The sequence below is a fragment of the Mandrillus leucophaeus genome, unplaced genomic scaffold (genome assembly GCF_000951045.1).
Source record: "Mandrillus leucophaeus isolate KB7577 unplaced genomic scaffold, Mleu.le_1.0 Scaffold1, whole genome shotgun sequence".
In the NCBI taxonomy this organism is placed as follows: Eukaryota; Metazoa; Chordata; class Mammalia; order Primates; family Cercopithecidae; genus Mandrillus; species Mandrillus leucophaeus.
The window spans coordinates 7,969,119-7,984,153 of NW_012098097.1; the positions used below are offsets into that span (position 1 = coordinate 7,969,119).

General features: G+C 47.5%; 3 non-coding genes across 3 annotated transcripts; 2 read left to right on the forward strand and 1 right to left on the reverse strand.

The window, feature by feature from the left end:
* The first annotated feature begins 11,477 nt into the window (after window positions 1–11,477).
* Window positions 11,478–11,550, forward strand: TRNAR-CCU. The gene has a single exon. It is a non-coding gene; the product is annotated as a tRNA-Arg (tRNA).
* Window positions 11,551–11,996: 446 nt separating this feature from the next.
* TRNAR-CCU lies at window positions 11,997–12,069 on the reverse strand. The gene has a single exon. It is a non-coding gene; the product is annotated as a tRNA-Arg (tRNA).
* Window positions 12,070–12,677: 608 nt separating this feature from the next.
* Window positions 12,678–12,750, forward strand: TRNAR-UCG. Its single transcript has one exon. It is a non-coding gene; the product is annotated as a tRNA-Arg (tRNA).
* The last annotated feature ends 2,285 nt before the right edge of the window (window positions 12,751–15,035 follow it).

Genomic DNA, 15,035 nt, shown 5'->3' on the forward strand with positions numbered 1-15,035 from the left:
GTTCAAGACCAGCCTGGCCAACATGGTGAAACCCTGTCTCTACTAAAATAGGTGCTGGGTACCTGTAATCCCAGCTACTCAGGGGTCGAGGCAGAATTGCTTGAACCCAGGAGGCAGAGGTTGCAGTGAGCCAAGATCATGCCACTGCACTCCAGCCTGGCGACAGAACCAGACTCCGTGTCAAAAACAAAACAAACAAAAAAACCACCACACACACAACCAGGTAGGAGGGCTGAGACAGGTAAGTGGGCATTTGAGCTGGGCTATGGAAAAGGCATAGGACTTTCATCAGTAGAGGGGAGGAGGACATGCCATTTGAAGGGAATAGTTTGAACACAGGAGACTGAAGAGGCTGAGGTGGAGGGGGTGACAAAGAAGGCAGAAGCACTGAATGGTGGATTCATGCAGGGCGATCCACCATTGCAGTGGGAGGTGAGCCTGGAGAGAGACCAGCTTGATGTGGAGAGCCTTGAATTCAAGTTAAGGAGTTTAGGTTTTTTTATTTTGAGATGGAGTCTTGCTCTGTTACCCAGGCTGGAGTGCAATAGCGTGATCTTGGCTCACTGCAGCCTCCTTCGCCCAGGTTAAAGTGATTCTCCTGCCTCAGCCTCCCCAGTAGCTGGGGTTACAGGTGCATGCCACCATGCACAGTTAATTTTTGTATTTTTGTAGAGCTGGGGTTTCACCATGTTGGCCAGGCTGGTCTTGAACTCCTGACCTCAGGTGATCCACCCACTTCGGCCTCCCAAAGTGCTGGGATCACAGGCATGAGCCACTGCGCCCAGCCAAGGGGTTTAGGTTTTAAGAGACGTGGGTAACAGAAAGCAGTTGGGAGAAAAGCTGTGTTGGAAGAGAAGCTGAGGCAGCGCTTGCTTGTCAGCTAGACTTGCTGGCTCCTTGCTTCTAGCACTCCCATTATCTCAAGTAGTCATATGTTATATGTTTCTCAATCACTTGATACACTGTTTCCTTTCAACCCCCACATCCTCACCACCTGTTTCTTTGAGCACCAATAAATACTGTGGGCTCCCAGAGATCAGGGCCTTCACAGCCTCCACAGGATGGCTGCCTGGTCCCACTTTCTCTCTCAAGCTTGTCTTTTTCTAATTCCTTTGACTCTGCCAGACTTTGTTGCCCCCATGACCTGGTGTTGGGTCTGATCACCCCAACATTTCCAACGTGAGGTGACAAAGACCCTGGTGAAGGAACGCTAGAGCGTGTGAAAGCGGGGGATGCATCGTCAAAGGACACCCGAGGGCGTCTAAACAAAGCTCGACAGGAAAGCTGAGTGCTCAGAAGAACTAGGGTAACAATGGGATAAAGTGAAAGCAGATATTCTGCTTATTTAAATTTCTTAAGGCATTTATTACGAAGAGGGGGAGTGAAAGTTAGTACTCAGAATTTGTTATCACTCTTTAGTACAGTAAAGCAGTTTTGCCCATGGTTTCCGAAATAAGGGACTATGGAGTTAGATGAATGGCAGAGAATTGGCGGAGATTTTTAAAAGGCGTATAAAGAGCAGAAATTGGAGTTTCTGTTTGGTCAGTGTGGGCGCTAATAAAGGCAGCTCTTCAGCCATTTCAAAGAGATGATGAGGCAGATTCAGAGGAGGACGAGTGTAAAAAACTAACTTCAGATTCTGAGTGTGAGGAACAGCTACCGGAGGAGATTAAAGAAAACTAAAAAAAGTATGTTCTATTAGCCTGTCAGCTCCACCTGCTGAATTAAGTGAATGGCCACCTCCTCTCTCTCCAAATGGGTGAGAAGATGAATTAGCTGAAAAACTTACTGCTTCTGAAGTTGCAACATTAAAACCTGGAGCAACTGGTGGTGCTATACAAAGTTATACTCAAAAAGCTAGAGTCGAGGGAGACTTGAAGCATGGCAATTTCCTGTTACTATCATCCAGCAGAGAGGACAGAATACAGCTAATTGGCCACTTTTCCTTTTAAGTTACTAACCGTATTTAAGCAAGCCGTTAGTCAATACGGACCGAACTCTCCTTTTGTGCAAACTCTATTAAAAAATATGGCTCTTGATAGTAGATTAATACCATGTGGCTGGGATACTTTGACAAAATCTGTTCTCACTCCATCTCGGTATTTGCAGTTTAAAACCTGGTAGGCTGATGAAGCTCAAACTCAGGTAAGGGAAAACATACAAGCACAGCCACCTGTGCCTGCTTCCTTTGAACAGTTAATGGGACTTGGCCCTAATTGGGGTCGATTAGAGAATCAAACAGTAATGGAGGATGTTGCCATTGTTCAGCTGTGCTTTGTGTGCTTACCAGCATGAGAAAGGATAAATGTTACAGGGGAAAAATATCCTTATGTCAGTTCTGTCTGACAAGGACCCAAAGAACTGTATATTGATTTTATTGCTCCACTCCAAGAGGCTGTGTATAAAGCCATAACTGATAAAACGGCTCAGGATGTAATACAGCTTCTTGCATATGATAATACTGATGCAGAGTGTCAAACTGCTATTAGACCCCAGAGAGGGAAGCCTTATTTAGCTAAATATATTAAGGCTTGCATTGGCATTGGAGGTAACTTACATAAGGCTACTCTTTTAGCTCAGGCTATGGCTGGATTAAGAGTAGGAAAGAATATGCCCCGTTTCTCAGGCTCTTGCTTTAATTGTGGGCAATTTGGACACACAAGAAAGGAATGCAGAAAAGGAAATCAAAAGCAAACATTTCTACCATCAGTCAACAGAAAAGTCCTGGCATATGTCCCTGGTGTAAGAAAGGCAAAAACTGGGCAAGACAATGTCATTCTAAATTTAGCAATGATGGACAACCTCTTTCGGAAAACGGGAATAGGGGCCTGCCTTGAGCCCCTCAACAAACTGAGGCATACCCGGCACAGCCAGTGCCCTGTGCAGCAACTGTCCCCTGCCTCAGCAGGCAGTGTGGCCATAGACCTCTACAGCACAATTCCTGTCTCCTTATGAGAGGTGAAGCCGGCTGGGCTTCTGAATCAGGTGGGGACTTGGGGAACTTTTCTGTCTAGCTAAAGGATTGTAAACACACCAATCAGCACTCTGTGTCTAGCTAAAGGTTTGTAAACGCACCAATGAGCACTCTGTAAAGTGGACCAATCAGCAAGATGTGAGTGGGGCCAAATAAGGGAATAAAAGCTGGCCACCCGAGCCAGCAGCAGCAACCTGCTTGGGTCCCCTTTCATGCTGCGGAAGGTCTGTTCTTTCGCTCTTCACAATAAATGCTGCTGCTCACTCTTTGGGTCCGCACTACTCTTATGAGCTGTAACACTCACTGCGAGGGTCTGCGGCTTCATTCCTGAAGTCAGCGAGACCACGAACCCACCAGGAGGAACAAACAACTCTGGACACGCCACCTTTAAGAGCTGTAACACTCACTGCGAAGGTCTGTGTCTTCACTCCTGAAGTCAGCGAGACCACAAACCCACTGGAAGGAAGAAACTCCGGACACATCTGAACATCTGAAGAAACAAACTCCAGACACACCATCTTTAAGAACTGTAACACCACGAGGGTCCGTGGCTTCATTCTTGAAGTCAGCAAGATCAAGAACCCACCAGAAGGAACCAATTCCAGACACACTTCCTGGGGAGCCACCAAAGAAGGTCCCCATGGGAGTTAGGGGACCCTTATCCTCAGGAACAGTCGGTCTATGACTTGGAAGGTCTAGTCTAAATTTAAAAGGTATGCCAGGCACGGTGGCTCACGCCTGTAATCCCAGCACTTTGGGAGGCCAAGGCAGGCAGATCACGAGGTCAGGAGATCAAGATCATCCTGGCTAACATGGTGAAACCCATCTCTACTAAAAAATACAAAACAACAACAACAACAAAAATAGCTGGGCGTTGTGGTGGGCGCCTGTAGTCCTAGCTAGTCGAGAGGCTGAGGCAGGAGAATGGCGTGAACCTGGGAGGTGGAGCTTGCAGTAAGCCAAGATTGAGCCACTCACTGTACTCCAGCCTGGGAGACAAAGTGAGATTCCGTCTCAAAAAAAAAAAAAAAAAAAAAAATTTTAAAGGTGTTACTGTACATACGGGAATAATTGACTCTGATTATACCGGAAAAATTCAATTAGTTATTAGTCCCTTGACTCCATGGTCTGCCTCCCCAGGAGAAAGAATTGCTCAGTTGTTGCTGTTACCTTACATAAAACTAGGAAGCAGCACAGTGAAAAGAACAGGAGGCTTTTGTAATACTAATCAAGCAGAAAAGGCTGTGCATTGGGTTAATCAAGTGTCTGACAAAAGACATATTTGCACAGTAACTATTCAGGGAAAAGATTTTTAAAGACTAGTAGATACTGGAGCTGATGTCTCTATTATTGCTATAAATCAATGGCCCCTGCATTGGCCTAAACAAAAGGCATCCACTGGTATTGTTAGAGTAGGAGGTGCCTCAGAAGTTTTTCAAAGTTCTTTGATTTTACCATGTGAAGGGCCAGATGGTCAGGAAGGGACAATTCAGCCTGTCATTACACCTATTCCTGTCAGTTTATGGGGTAGAGACTTATTGCAATAATGAGATGCTGAAATATCTATTCCTACAGATCAATATAGTAGTAATAATAGTAGACAAATGATGAAAAATACGGGACATTGTCTGGGAAAAGAACTAGGAAAAAATTTAAATGGCCAGTGAGAACCTTTAGAAGGACAAATAGATCGAACCAGATTGGAGTGTCATTTTTAGGAGCAGCCATTGTTGAGCCTCCAGCTCCCATTCCTCTTGTTTGGCTAACTGCCAAACCAGTTTGGGTAGAGCAATAACTGCTGAAACAGGAAAAACTGAAGGCTTTAAAAGAACTGGTGCAGGAACAATTGCAAAAGGGACATATAGAGCCTACTCTCTCCCCTTGGAATTCTCCTGTATTTGTCATTAAGAAAAAATCAGGGAAATGGAGAATGTTAACAGATGTAAGGGCTGTTAATGCTGTGATTCCACCCATGGGCATGCTACAACCAGGGCTGACCTCCCCAACAATGATCCCAAAATACTGGCCTCTCATAGTGATAGATCTAAAGGATTGCTTTTTTACCATTCCTTTAGCTGCCCAAGATTATGAAAAATTTGGTTTTACTGTTCCCACCATAAATAATAAACCAGCAGATGATCTGGTTGAGTGGCTTTTTCTACCTCACAATACAACCAAAACTCTCACTCTGTACTTAGATCAAATTGCTGTGCTAGTACGGCAAGCGAGGCTGCGCACAACAAAGCTAATGAGATATGATCCAAATCAGATTATAGTTTCATTAACTAAACAACAAATTCAACAAGCCTATATTAATTCCCAAGAATGGCAGGTTAATTTTGCCAGTTTTGTTGGCATTCTTGATAATCATTATCCTAAGTCTAAAATCTTCCAGTTTCTAAAATTAACATCCTGGATATTGCCTTCTATTACTCAAAAAGCCCCTATTGAAGGAGCCATTACCATTTTTACTGATGGATCTAGTAATGGAAAAGCCTCATTTGCAACACCTCAACAGCAAGTTTTTCAAACAGACTGCTTCTTTCTGCTCAAAGGGCTGAACTTATGGCTGTGATTATAGTGCTAAAAACTTTTAAGCAGCCAGTAAACATTGTTTCTGATTCAGGCTATGTAGTGCAAGCCATGCAAAATATTGAATGTGCCTTAATTTGAAATGTGGCTGATGAACAACTAAATCTTTTATTTCATTCTTTACAGCAAGCAGTGCAACAAAGGCATTCCCCTTTCTATACCACTCATATGAGAGAACATACTAACCTCCCTGGCCCTTTAACTAAACTTAATCAAAGGGCAGATGCACTGGTGTCTGCAGCCTTTGCTGATGCACAAACATTTCATTCTTTAACCCATCTTAATGCCTCAGGCCTTAGAAAAAGATATGGTCTATCATGGAAACAAGCTAAAGAAATTGTGCAACACTGTTCTGCCTGCCAAGTCCTGCATCTGCCACATAAAAGGAGTTAACCCTAGAGGTTTATCTCCAAATTCCATCTGGCAGATGGATGTAACACATATTCCCGCTTTTGGAAAATTGTCCGTTGTTCATGTTTCAGTAGATACCTATTCACATTTTATTTGGGCCACATGTCAAACAGGGGAAGCTACAGCTCATGTTAAAAGACATCTTTTATCTTGCTTTTCAGTTATGAGACTCCCAGAAAAAATCAAAACTGGTAATGACCTAGGATACTGTAGTAAAGCCATGGCTACATTTTTTCAACAATGGAATAGTACCCATACTACAGGTATTCCATATAACTCACAAAGACAAGCATTATTGGAAAGAGCTAATTGTACTTTAAAAACTCAAATACAAAAGCAAAAAGGAGGGGACCAGGAATATAAGGCACTACATATGCAATTGCATTTAGCTTTATTAACATTAAATATTTTAAATTTACAAAAAGATCAACCCGTGACTGCAGCTGAACAACACCTGACAGGACAAAAGGAAAATAAAAAGGCTGGACAAGATATATGGTGGAGGGATGCACATACAAAGAGCTGGGAAAAAGGAAAGATAATTTTATGGGGAAGAGGATTTGCTTGTGTCTCTCCAGGTGACAATCAGGTACCTCTGTGGGTGCCCACCTAACATCTGAAGATCTATCATGAACCACAGCATCTAGTGGCCCCACCTGTACAGTGCAAATTGAAAGTTTAAGGATTGCTTTTATTTATTTATTTTGAGATGGAGTTTCACTCTTGTTGCCCAGGCTGGAGTGCAATGGCGTGATCTTCGCTCACTGCAACCTCTGCCTCCCAGGTTCAAGTGATTCTCCTGCCTCAGTCTCCCAAGTAGCTGGGATTACAGGCATGCGCCACCACGCCTGGCTAATTTTTTTTTCTTTTTCTTTTTTTTTTGTATTTTTAGTAGAGATGGATTTTCTCCATGTTGGTCAGGCTGGACTTGAACTCCCAACCTTAGGTGATCCTCCACCTCAGCCTCCCAAAGTGCTGGGATTACAGGTGTGAGCCACTGCATCCAGCCTTTGGATTGCTTTTAAGCCTCAGTTTGCTTTCTCTGTGCCTTCTGTTAGAAGGGGCCTGCTTCTCATTATCAACGGTAAGTTTTATCTCACAGTAACTAACCAACGAGGCCAAAACTGAGTTACAAATGCTTCAGTAATGGCATGTCTCCCAGCTACAGCCACAAAAGTTTTTGCTTCTGTTTCAGTAGATTTACTAACATGGGGGTGAGGGTATGCTTGTGTTTTTGCAGGAGATGAACAAACCGTGTAGGTGCCCTCAACGTGTGTACGACCATGGAAGAGGAGACTGGAAGGAGCCATGGATCCCAACCATGTGCCGGGTTCCCCCAGTATGAGCCATGCTGAGAAACTGCTGGAGCACCAGGGTTTTACCTATAGATGCTTAACGGACCAATGCTTTCTGACTGAACTCCTCCCTACCTGAATACAAGAGACCCTAACAGATAGGCAGGAGTATCATCGCCCCTACTCAGCATGAAGAAGTTACAGAAAACAGACCTTCATCCTTCTGCAACCCCTAGGATTAAGGGTCCTCTCATAAAAGGGAAAGGGGAGATACGTGGGAAACATTCAAGCCAGAGCAACTCCATTTTGAATAAGGGCTAAGAAAAATGAAGCTGGATCACCAACTGGCAATTAAGGGCTGCATAACCTGAAATTGCCTTGCCCAATTAATTTAAAAAAGAGGTCACCTTATGCTAGTAATAATGATAGTAGCTGTGGTGGTTTTACAAAAAGAGAAGCAGGGCATGTTGGGAGAAAAGCTGAGTGTTGGGAGAGAAGCTGAGGCAGGGCTTGCATGTCTGCTAGACTTTAGCTCCTTGCTTCTAGCACTCCCATTATCTCAAGCAGCCATGTTTCTCATTCACTTGATACACTGTTTCCTTTCAACCCCCACATCCTCACCACCTGTTTCTTTGAGCACCAATAAACAGTGTGGGCTCCCAGAGGTGGGGGCCTTCACAGCCTCCCCACTCGCGATGGCCTCCTGGTCCCACTTTTTCTCTCAAACTCTTTTTCTCATTCCTTTGACTCCACCAGACTTCATCGCCCCCACGACCTGGTGTTGGATCTGATCACCCCAACAAAACCAGTGGGTATCTTGAGTAACAAAAAGTATTGTGTGTTAGGTGCTGTATTAGGCAGTGGGTTTTAGAGGCACGAAGAGTAAGTTGGAACTGGAAGGAGAATTTTGCAATCCTCTCAGGCTAGCATTGCAGTAGCAGATTGCTCTGGCATGTATAAATTTCTTAAACTGTTCTATATGATTTTGATCTAGTTGATGTGAGCACATGAGTCTAAACAAGGGGAAAATTCATTTACAAATGACTTACAAAATACAAAAATTTGCTCACTTCAGCAGCACACATACTAAAATTGGAATGCCAGGTGCGGTGGCTCATGCCTGTAATCCCAGCACTTTGAGAGGCCAAGGCGGGCAGATCACAAGGTCAGGAGATCAAGACCATCCTGGCTAACACAGTAAAACCCCGTCTCTACTAAAAATACAAAAATAAAATTAGCCAGGCATGGTGGTGGGTGCCTGTAGTCCCAGCTACTTGGGAGGCTGAGGTGGGAGAATGGCGTGAACTTGGGAGGCGGAGCTTGCAGTGAGCCAAGATTGTGCCACCGCACTCCCCCCAGCTTGGGTGACAGAGTGAGACTCTGTCTCAAAAATAAAATAAAATTGGAATGATACAGAGAAGATTAGCATGGCTCCTTTAAAGGAAAGACGTGGTCCGTGTCCTCAAGGGACTCAAGAGTCTGGGAGGGAGCTGAGGCTCATATGCAGGATGTAAAAAATTTACTAGTTCATTCAGTAATTCAGCAAATGCTAAGTGAATGCCAGGCACTCAGAGCGTGGGGTGGGGAGGACTCAAGTGAATAAAGCAAAATTCTTTCTTCCAGAGAATTGACATTTGATCAGGTGATAATAAAAGCTGAGAGGAAAAATGAATTCCTCTTACAGTAGCAGGACCTGAAGCATTATGAATGACGTAAGAAAGGTCTCAGTAGATTGCTGGAGGCAGAGGAGTGACTAGTTCCAGCTGGAGGGCTGGAGAATATGCGCTTGAGATGGGCCTGAAGGGAGGGGAGGAACTGGCAGGGTAACAGCATGTCACTTGGGAGGCTCCAGTGGTGGCCAACAGCAAAGGCTAGGAAAATGGCAACTGCAAGGCCTGCCTGCGGCTGGACAGGAAACTTGTGGTTGAGAGAATGGGCTCTGAAGAGGACTGCTCAGGGTCAGCTCCCATCCGTCCACCTCCCCCAGCTGCTATCTAACTTCTCTGAACCTTAGTTTCTCCACCTATAAACTAGGGTTTTGTTTGTTTGTTTGTTCATTTGTTTTTTGAGACAGAGGCTCACTCTGTCACCCAGGCTGGAGTGCAATGGCACAATCTCGGGTCACTGCAACCTCCACCTTCTAGGTTCAAGCCATTCTCTTGCCTCAGCCTCCCAAGTAGCTGGGAACTCAGACGCCTGCCACCACACCCAGCTAATTTTTGTATTTTTAGTAGAGACGGGGTTTCACCATGTTGGCCAAGCTGGTCTCAAACTCCTGACCTCAAGTGATCAGCCTGCCTCAGCCTCACAAAGTGCTGGGATTACAGGTGTGAGCCACTGTGTTCAGCCTAAACCAGAGGTTATGTTATTAGCGCCTACCTCATAAGGTTATTGTGGGATTTCAGTGGATACGTGGTTAGTGGCACTGAGCTGGTACTTGGGCAATGTCAGCCATGATTTGTAGCCCAGTTTGGCTGGAACCCAGAGGGCGAGGAGCTGTGAAAGATGAGTCTGCCACATTGACTGGGATCCTTAAGAAAGGACTTAAAAGTGACAGCTAAAGACATTTAGTCTTTCTCCTACAGAAGCTGTGGCAGGAAGACTGCTCTGCCTATGACAGAACGAGGAGACTGGAGGAAAGTGTGCATGGCTGGCAACTGACCTCATGTGAGCAGTCAGGGACATGTTCTGGAACTAGGGCGGTGGCAGCAGGGATGGGGAGGAAATACCGGATGCTGGAGGATTATGAGGACAGAAAATTGGCCTGGGTGGTGTGGGAGTGGGGGTGTGACATGGATGATGTTGTGCACTCAGGAACGTCATGAAGGGGAGTGGCCTTGGGAGGACAGCTGCATCAGTGTGGTTTTGCCTTCGAGCAGGGGTGCCCAGTGGTGATGCCCAGGAGAGGGAATGGACTGGAGCTGGGAGTGAGGTTGGAGCTGGAAGAACCAAGACCCAGGGAGACAAGAGTATTCCTGGGGACGAATAGGAACAGCTGAGCGAGGCAAGGCTGAGCCCCGGGCAGGCGTGGGGTGGGTGGGGGGACATGCCTGGCTAGAGGGCGGCAGCAGGAAAGCAGAGAAGGCATCCCTGCAGGTTTGCCCTGGAGCAGAGTGCTGGGTCCCAGCAAGGGACAAGTTAGTTAACTTAAAGTGGGGGCATCCTCAAGGCAGTAAACTGGAGCCAAGTGGGTTAAAGCCTTCTTGCTGCTATTAAGAGGAGGAGACAGGTTTCTGCAGATTCTACATTTTGGAGAGAAACAAAAAAGAATGTCCCCAAGTCTCCTTTGCCCTGCGATGCTGGGCCAGATTGGCAAGGTCTCAAGAAAAGCACAACGGTGACCGACGCTGACGCTGCCCTTGGCTGAACTTCTGTTAAATCCTTCGGATGTGAGTAGACTATATATATATATATATATATATATGTATACACACACACACACGTAATTTTTTTTTTTAAATGAGACAGCGTCTCGCCATGTTGCCCAGGCTGGTTTTGAACTCCTGGGCTCAAGCAATCCCCCCACCTCGCCCTCCCAAAGTGCTGGGATTACAAGCGTGAGCCACCGCACCCGGCCTGTAGCCTTTAATAGTGGATTTTAAATGTGCGTAACATTTTAAAATGTGCTTATTCTTTGTTAGAATTAGGGTGAAATACCTACTTGGCTGATTTTCCTTTCTATCTACTCTATACTTGTAATATCGAGTATACATATTTCTACTATTGTAACCGGAAGGACTTGTTCCCCCGGTTGTACATTCCCTCATGATAAGCAAGATTTTCAGTGTTTGTTTCAATATTCATGATTAATACTTGTCTGTTCTCCTTCACTTCCTACGCTACGTTTTCCTAAAATTCCTGGATTTTGTATCAGTTCTGTAGAGGTGGACAGCAAGGCTCAGGGCGGTAGGAAGGAAACTCCTCCAAACCTCAGTCTTCATACCCCATGGTCCGGGTGTCCAGGCAACCTCCAAGCGGACCCTCCGGGCCCCATGGAGCGTCCCAGTGCCGGGGGCTAGAGGCTGGTGCTCGCTTAGTAAGGGTGGGGGCAGGTACCTGCGCACCGCGGTATCTTCCCGCCCGCTCACCAAACGTGCGCGCGGCAGGAAGGGACCCACTCGATGGATCGCGCCTCTCTGAGCCTTCTCTAGAAAAAGGGGCCACTCGCTTATGAGGGCAAAGGATGGCGCAACCACGTGTCACAAGCCCCAGTGGCCTAATGGATAAGGCACTGGCCTCCTAAGCCAGGGATTGTGGGTTCGAGTCCCACCTGGGGTAAAAGTGGCAAGTTTCTTCACGTTGTTTTTTATTTATTTTCTCTTCCCTTCTCAGAGACGCTGGAATCCACTTTGGTCTCTGGTTCGACACCCGTGCAACGTGTTGAGGAGGAGCCACCTCCTCCAAGTACCTAAAGCTGGTAAGGGCGGATCTCGCCAAGCCCCTGAATGAACAGCTTTCGTCCGGGTAGGGCCCCACAATTTCGAAGCTGGGGAAAGTCGTAAGAATAAAGTTGCTCAAAGGGTTCCCAGGACACCCCAGCTCCACCTGGCGGTGCAGCCCCGGAGAACCAGGGGTAAATGACCACCGCGACTGCAAACTGAGGGTCCTACAAGAGAAGGTGAGGGGCGCAAACCAGGACAGAGGTAAGCAAGTAGCGGGCAGGTGGTGGTGGATTCTGAGGTCTCCGGTTGCCAGCACCAAAAGTTATCTTGAGAGCACAGTCCCACCCCAGGTGGGACTCGAACCCACAATCCCTGGCTTAGGAGGCCAGTGCCTTATCCATTAGGCCACTGGGGCGCGGTAAGACGCCAAACCCACGTGCTCATTGATAGGCATACGACCATACGTGCCCAAACACGGCCCTGCAGTGGGTCACCGCACTCCAAGCCTGAAAAGCCATCGGGACGACGGGATGAACCGCCCGCTGGGCGCGGCGTCCCCACCGGGCTACACAAGAGCTCCACGCGGTGGCGATGCGCGGGGAACAGGAGCCCGCGGTGCCCTGTAACGCCGAGAAGAAGCACTCGGCGAGCGCAGAGCCCGGTGGAGCATAGCTGGGAGGATTAGGGATGCACGAGGACAGAGGGAAGAACAAACCCTCAAACGATGCTGGGGTTCGGGCACGGGCTGCTCGCTCAAAAAGAACCCGACCACAAAGGAACCTTAAATCTTACGATCTGAAGTCAGAGGCCTCATCCCTTAGGCCACGCGATCACAATTCCCAGGGAAGCTCTGAGACTAGTCCAGGTGCTGCTCCGCTCGGGGATGACTACGCGTGCGGCTGGGGCCAGAGGGAGGGTGAGCGCTTCGCTATAGGCGGACAGGGTGCGAGCACCGAAGCTGCACCACGCCCGAGCATTTAATGACCATCAAATCGGTCTCCCGGGTGGGCAAACATAGAAGGCGACCGCGTGGCCTAATGGATAAGGCGTCTGACTTCGGATCAGAAGATTGAGGGTTCGAGTCCCTTCGTGGTCGGAACGTTTTAATCCTTGCAACTATAATCTCCGTCTCTTTACTTGTTTTAGGCCCAGAAATGCCTTCCAATCCCTCGGTACCGCGGCTCCCGGGATCCGATGCTGGGGAGCTGCTTCTGTCCAATCAGGCTTTGCATCCCGGACGCTTCCGGTTATGGCGTCATTACGCAGCCTGTGGCGTCTCATTCTAAAAGACGTGATCGCGCCCTTCTTGTGCGGTTTCCCGGTGGCCTAATGGATACGGCTTTAGATTTTTTTAGGGTTTGGGTTCTGGGTTCGAAACACGTTTGTGGTGGCGTAGCCAAACTGCAAAAAGCTGATCTTTTGAGATCCATTTTAATAGAAGTAATTTTTTTTAAAAAGTTATAACGTAAAAAACAAAAACCAACTGGCACGTTTTGTCTTTTTAACATCATTTACCTTTATTTTGTGCATGTGTCTATTTCAATTAATTTTCCTTCTAGATGAAGACTGACTACTTTGAAAGGCAAACCAATGTGAGGATAAGTGGGGCCCCATTTCTTGTTGTCTTGTACCTTGAACGAGTTCAACATCCAAACATTCGCCTCGTAAACGTGCTCTACAAGCTACAAACCCACAAGCAAATGAAATGGGGCGGGTTATGTTTCGGTCTATCCTTATGAAGTTAAACAGCAGACAAAACTGTAGTCTCTGGCCAGGCCCAATGGCTCACGCCTGTAATCCCAACACTCTGGGAGGCTGAGGCGGGTGGATCACGAGGTCAAAAGTTCGAGTCGTGATCGCTCCACTGCACTCCAGCCTGGGCAACAGAGTGAAAGTCTGCTTCAAAAAACCAAACAAACAAAAAACTCCAGTCCCTAGCCTCAAGGGCAGTGGGGGTGCTGCCCAACTCTCTGGCCTCAGTCCTGCTAGTGGGCTCTGTCCACATTCAGAGGGCACCCACCACCCCACTACCCTGTCCTTGGAGGAAGAGGGTGTCAGCATGCTTGTGTGTGCAAGTGTACTTGGACATAGGGGAAGAAAAATGCTAATTTTTTTTCTTTCTTCTTTTTTTTTTTTTTTTCTTTTTCTTCTTCCCTGAGACAGAGTCTGGCTCTGTCACCCAGGCCGGAGTGCAGTAGCATGATCTGAGCTTATTGCAAGCTCCACCTCCTGGGTTCACGCCATTCTCCTGCCTCAGCCTCCCAAAGTGTTGGGATTACAGGCGTGAGCCACTGGGCCCTGCCAGGGACTGGAGTTTTGTCTGCTGTTTAACAGCAGACAAACAAGCTGGGACTACAGGCGCCCGCCACCACGCCCGGCTAATTTTTTGTATTTTTAGTAGAGACGGGGTTTCACCGTGTTGGCCAGGATGGTCTCGGTTTCCTGACCTCGTGATCCACCTGCCTCAGCATCCCAAAGTGCTGGGATTACGGGCATGAGCCACCGCGCCCGGCCAATGCTAATTTCTTTTACCAGTCAGCGTCTGGAAGGAAGAAGATGGCACACTCCCACTGGGTAATCCGAGGAGCGTTTAAAGGAGGCCAGTTTAGCAAGGGCAAGTGTAAGGAAACGTGAGGACTCCAGGATGGGCATTAGTAACGAGCTGTCCCCCCATCACCAGGCCTAAGGGCTACAAAAGGCAGCAGCTCCTGGAACCTGGAATCGGGGGTGGAGAGTCGCCCCCAGGAGCCAAGATGTCAGGTCCAGAGATGCAGAGAGCCCTTGGTGACCTTATCGCAGGGAGGGAGCCAAGGGAGTAAATACTCGTCTTCAGCTTCCTCCTTCCCTCCACTCTCCCGCTGCTGAGGCTCGGCCTAAAGCCAGAGGGCAGGAAGCCTGGTGGTGCCTCCCAGACATGATGGGGTGACGAGCAGAGGAGCCGGGGAAAGGCGGAGAGTCGGGCTGCAGGGTCAAAGGGGATAACATCCGGCATTCAGAGTTTGCCAAAAAAAAAAAAAAAAAAGCCTCCATTTTACTCATAACCCTCACAACAACGCTGAGAGGGAGGAAGGGGGCTGATGGATGAGAGGAAGGAGTCGCCGGGAGTAGGCAAAACGAAGTAAAAATAGTGCTACTCTGGGATAGGGGTAGCTTCAGAAGCGCTTTGGGAAGCTGCTGATTTTCCCATGGGAACAGGTCTGTTCCGCCTGTGAAACATCAGAGCGGTGTACACTTAACGATGTTCTCAATTTCCTCTGTATGCACTTTTTATTTTTTTATTTTTTTATTTTTGAGACGGAGTCTCGCTCTGCCGCCCAGGCTGGAGTGCAGTGGCCGGATCTCAGCTCACTGCAAGCTCCGCCTCCCGGGTTTACGCCATTC